This window comes from Microtus pennsylvanicus, chromosome Y (assembly GCF_037038515.1).
Source record: "Microtus pennsylvanicus isolate mMicPen1 chromosome Y, mMicPen1.hap1, whole genome shotgun sequence".
NCBI lineage: Eukaryota > Metazoa > Chordata > Mammalia > Rodentia > Cricetidae > Microtus > Microtus pennsylvanicus.
The window spans coordinates 36,897,600-36,902,788 of record NC_134602.1 but is presented as its reverse complement, the minus strand read 5'-3'; the positions used below and the strand labels follow the sequence as shown (position 1 = coordinate 36,902,788).

The following is a 5,189-nucleotide window of genomic DNA, read 5'->3' as shown; positions in this document are numbered from 1 at the left end:
AGTCATATTTTCCAAGTAACTCAACGCCTTTATGTGTTTTTTTTTCTGTAAAATAATTTTTGGTTTGAGTCAACAACTCACATGAATGTTTTTTTTTTTCCTAGCTCCAATGTCCTCATTGGTTATTTTCTATTGATTTTTCCATTACTTCATAATAATAATTATCAAAATTTCCACTTCTCTTCCTCCTCCCACATTCTTCTAGCTCTGCAAATAAACCTCTCCACTCAAACACCAGTCCAAATAGAGGGCAGGGTACTTTGAGCTGTGGGAAGTCCAAGCCCCCCTTTATCCATCTAGATTTAGCAAGGTATGCATCCACAAATAATATGATCACAAAAAGCCAGTGTATGATATGCAGACAATTGCAAGTGCCATTATCTTTGGCTTCTCCGTCTGCCCCAATTGTCAGCCACATTCAGAGCTTACAGTTTGATCCCATGTTCTTTCATTCCCAGGTCACTGGATTAGTTGAAATCCCCTTAGTTCAGGCACAGTGTCTCATAGTGTGGACCAAGCCCTTATATTCCTGACATCCTTGCTCTTTTTCTCCATCCATCTGCTCTTCCACTGGAGCTTGGAAGCTCCATCTAGTTTTCTGATTTTGACCCTGACTTGATCTCCATCATTTGCCAAACAAAAGTTCCATGGTGGTTTTCAAGATAGTCAGTCATCAGTCTGACTATGGGACAAGGCACACTTAGTTCCTAGGGACATGTCACAGAGCGGTCAACTTCTCCTCCCTGCTTAAGTACCTAGATAGGGTCACGCTATGGCCTTCTGAGAACCACTCGAGAGATATCGATCTTGACATCCCCAGAATGGCCCCATTAATTGAGATAACATTAGTGTATTGCATTAACTTGTGTGTGTTTGTGTGTGTGTATTTAAATCACAATAACAAATGGATTGTAACATTGAAATTTCTTCTCATCTTGAGAAGAATATTTGCTACAGAAACACTCTCACAGTAATAGTGAGAGTGTAAACTATCTAAGAAAGGAGAAATAACGGGAGGAATCCTCCAGGAGTTAGGCTCAGTGTCCCAGGAATTACGCCCAAGGAAAGTCAATGAACTCAGTGATGGAAGATAAAACCCAGCCTAAATAAAACCCTAAATCATTTAGGTGGAACATGAGATCCTCTTACAACAGTTACAAGAGGTCTAAAATGCCTGGACTGGAACATAAGGGGAACACAATGACGTGGAGCTGAGAGTGCATGGCAAAACTGATTGGATCTGGCAAAAATTATGTAAGCATACCAAGGAAACCACCAGTGGGACAAAACCCTAAGAAATCTGTATGACAACATATCATGTTGAACATAATGAGATTTATAGACAAAGGAAAGATCTTAATTATGTCACTGTCACACAGGTGATGATGAACCAGTTCCATCGTAGAGTGACTCCCTGCTGTGTTTAAGATAACCTGTCAATTCTGTCTAGTCAGTTACAAGGAAATTTGCATTAATTGCACAGATTAACTATCAGCATCATTTACTGCACAATCAAAAGCAAAGCAAAGAAATCATAGACATGTTGTTGAATGCTGATGATGTTATTGGGAGTTTTGATGGGTTTTTTTCTTAAAGGGTGACTCTCATCGGTGACTCTCATGCATGAAGCAGATCCTTTCTCTGTGATGTTTCCTGAATAGCCACTGAGATACCAGCCCATTGAGTTGTGGTCTCTCTCTCTTTTAAAAAGCAACTTCTACCTTCAGCTTGATCTCTTGCTTGAGCTTCCCTTCCTGCTACTAGGCTCCTTTTCTGATCCTGCAGAGGGCTTATGTAAGGTGATGTGGGAGTGTCATATATCAATCTGTTGATTTCATTGGCTAAGCAATAACGGAACTGCCTCGGCCCATTTCATTGGTTAGAAGATAGGTGGGAGGAGTAGACAGAACAGAATGCCAGGAGGAAGAGGAAGTGAGGTCAGACTCCGCAGCTCTGCTCTCCGGAGCAGACGCAGGAGAGACGCCATGCTACCTGCTCCAGGGAAGACGCACGCTATGAAGCTCCCACCCAGGATGGACTTAGGCTAGAATCTTCCCGGTATGCGCACCTAGGGGCGCTACACAGATGATTAGAAATGGGCCAGAGCAGTGTTTAAAAGAATACAGTGTCCGTGTAATTATTTGGGGCATAAGCTAGCCGAGCCAGGCGGCTGGGGATTTGGGGACGCAACCCTGCCGCCATCCATATTACTACAAATGGCGCCCAACGTGGGGCTCGAACCCACGACCCTGGGATTAAGAGTCCCATGCTCTACCGACTGAGCTAGCCGGGCCAGGCGGCTGGGGATTTGGGGACGCAACCCTGCCGCCGTCCATATTACTACAAATGACGCCCAGACGTGTGGCTAACTGAGTCCACAGAAAGCCTGAGAAAGCTTAGAAAAGAATAGAGTAAAGCATGTTTCTTACGGCAATTTCTTGGGTCTGCTCTACTTGCTAGAGGCAAGCTAGCGCCTCATCTAAGAGAGGCTTCCTGACTCAGCTTCAGCTGCAAAGCCTGCAGCTCATTAAGAGGTCCTGCCACGAAACACTTAAACAGTGTTGACGAAAAGCTGAACGCATGTTTTTCGGTTTTCAGCCGTAGCAGGAAAAAAGCTGCGCTGTTTAAAAATGCCGGCTTTCTGGGCCATCCTGCCAGGGCAAACTCTGACTGTTTGAGGCAGGAGGGCCAGCTACCGAGAGAGGATTTGAGTGTTGTCTGTTGTAGCTTGCTGGCTGGCAGGGACCTTGAACCGCCATAGAGGTGTGGCTATAAACATGGCTGCAGCCTGTATATCCGCCATGAGGCTGGAAAGCTAAGGAATGGACTGGATCTAGCTGGCAAAGCCATGCCTTTAGTCCTACTGAGATTGCTTGGCAAATTAAAGACTCACGTGGTCAGAAAAAAAGAGATATACAGTTAAAGAGAGATTCAAAGACAGAGAAAATTTCTGAATGGTTTAAAGTGTGTTAAAATATATGCAAGCTGAAAGTTGAAGTTCTTAAAGCAAAAAACAAAAAAAAAAGGAAGAGAGTTGTTGTGTGTATACACCTTTAATCCCAACACTTGGGAGGCAGAGGGAGATAGACCTCTGTGACTTCAAGGTGTGGTAGCACACGCCTTTAATCCCAGTGCCTAGAAGGCAGAGACAAACAGATCTCTGTGAGTTCAAGGTGTAGTAGCAAACACCTTTAATCCCAATGCCTGGGAGGCAGAGACAGGCGGATCTCTGAGAGTTCAAAGACAGCCTGGTCTACAGATGTGCGCTCAAAAAGCAAAAAGTTAACGTAGGAATGTCACAGCTTAGATTCTTAAGCGCCTAGTGATTTAAAGGCGCAAATCAAAAGTGCTCCTGGATAGTAAAAAATTGCAGATTCACAATAGGACAGATTCAGACCACTAAACGAGTCAGACTGTTGGATGAATATACATAGGCTTGGGAGAGAGAAGAAAAAGAATATAGAGAATAAAGTTAATGGTTTAAAAAAAAAGGTAAAGTCTTTAAAGAGACAGAATAAAGTAAAGTGATAGAGTAAAAATAAGCCGCGTAAAGAAAAATTCACAGAGAGTCTGGATTCTTTGTATTATTGTGTTTTCTTTAAAATTTTTGACTGTGAAGGAGCTAAGGACAGAGAGACATTTCATTATATGGGCTGCCCAGTGGAACCAGAACGGATATCATGAGGGTATGATATCAGAATTTGGGTCTAAGGATATGATGCTTTGGAGAGAGTCTTCTTTTGTTTTCACAGAGGACCAGACCCTTTGGATTTCTTCTATCCCGATTTGGTATGATAGACCACGACCTCCTGAAATGTTCCTGTGAACGCCCTCAAAAAATTACGTCACTCAACTGCCAACTGAGATAAACCTGGCACACAGGTTACACCCTAAATGATCTGATTAACAGCGCCCCCATTCAGCAGGAAGCAATTTGGAGAGAAAAAACTGCGCCCATGTTCCCAAATATAGTTTATAAATGTTCTTTTACATTTAAAGGGGGATATGATATAGACATGAATAATTTGCATTAGTATAGATTTTGCTTTATTGATAGAGATTTACGGTTAATTTTGTTATATGTATGAATGTTTCTGATGTAATTTTTACTTGATAACTGTTTTGTTATATGTAATTTTGCTATGTTAAGGTTGAAGCCTTCCTTTTTTTGTTTAAACAGAAAAAGTGGAAGTGATGTGGGAGTGTCATATATCAATCTGTTGATTTCATTGGCTAAGCAATAAAGGAACTGCCTCGGCCCATTTCATTGGTTAGAAGATAGGTGGGAGGAGTAGACAGAACAGAATGCCAGGAGGAAGAGGAAGTGAGGTCAGACTCCGCAGCTCTGCTCTCCGGAGCAGACACAGGAGAGACGCCATGCTACCTGCTCCAGGGAAGACGCACGCTATGAAGCTCCAACCCAGGATGGACTTAGGCTAGAATCTTCCCGGTAAGTGCACCTAGGGGCGCTACACAGATGATTAGAAATGGGCCAGAGCAGTGTTTAAAAGAATACAGTGTCCGTGTAATTATTTGGGGCATAAGCTAGCCGAGCCAGGCGGCTGGGGATTTGGGGACGCAACCCTGCCACCGTCCATATTACTACAGTAAGGGATTGTGATCTCTAAGTTTTTCCCCTTTCAAGAACTAATCATTCTATTAATAACAATTCTAAACTGCTGTGGGAGTTTGTTTGTGACTTATGCCTTCACATGTGATACAAGCGACCTGTGTGTATAGGGTCTTCTCTCTGTTCATGTGGGGAAGGCATGGCAGCAGGAGTAGATGGCTGCTCATTCTCTGTAAGGAAATCAGTAAACAGTGGGGACCAAGTACAAGGATGTCCTGAAATATTAAGTCTTGTCCTTTCAAGGCCCCAAAGCCTCCAGCTAGGTTCAGGGTCACGACATTCTCCAAAACCCACCGAGCATGAAGTGTTTAGAACTAGAAGCCTGTGTGTGCCATATCACATAAATTCATCGTGAGTACACCAATCTGTTTTTTTTTTAATGCTACATTATTTTGTCCCATCGGAACGATCTATATTACCAATAAACCAAATTTGCTGCATCTTTGGTGTCCTAGAATTGCTTTAAATTGTTGCTGGGACAGTCTTACAAACCTTCCTGTGCTGTTATGAGACCTTAAGGGGACAGCACTTATTTCAGAAATCAAAGGCAGTTGGGTTC

At 42.9% G+C, this 5,189-nt stretch overlaps 1 non-coding gene across 1 annotated transcript; it reads right to left on the bottom strand.

The window, feature by feature from the left end:
• Positions 1-2,220: 2,220 nt before the first annotated feature.
• Positions 2,221-2,293, bottom strand: Trnak-cuu (transfer RNA lysine (anticodon CUU)). The gene has a single exon. It is a non-coding gene; the product is annotated as a tRNA-Lys (tRNA).
• Between the last annotated feature and the right edge of the window lie 2,896 nt (positions 2,294-5,189).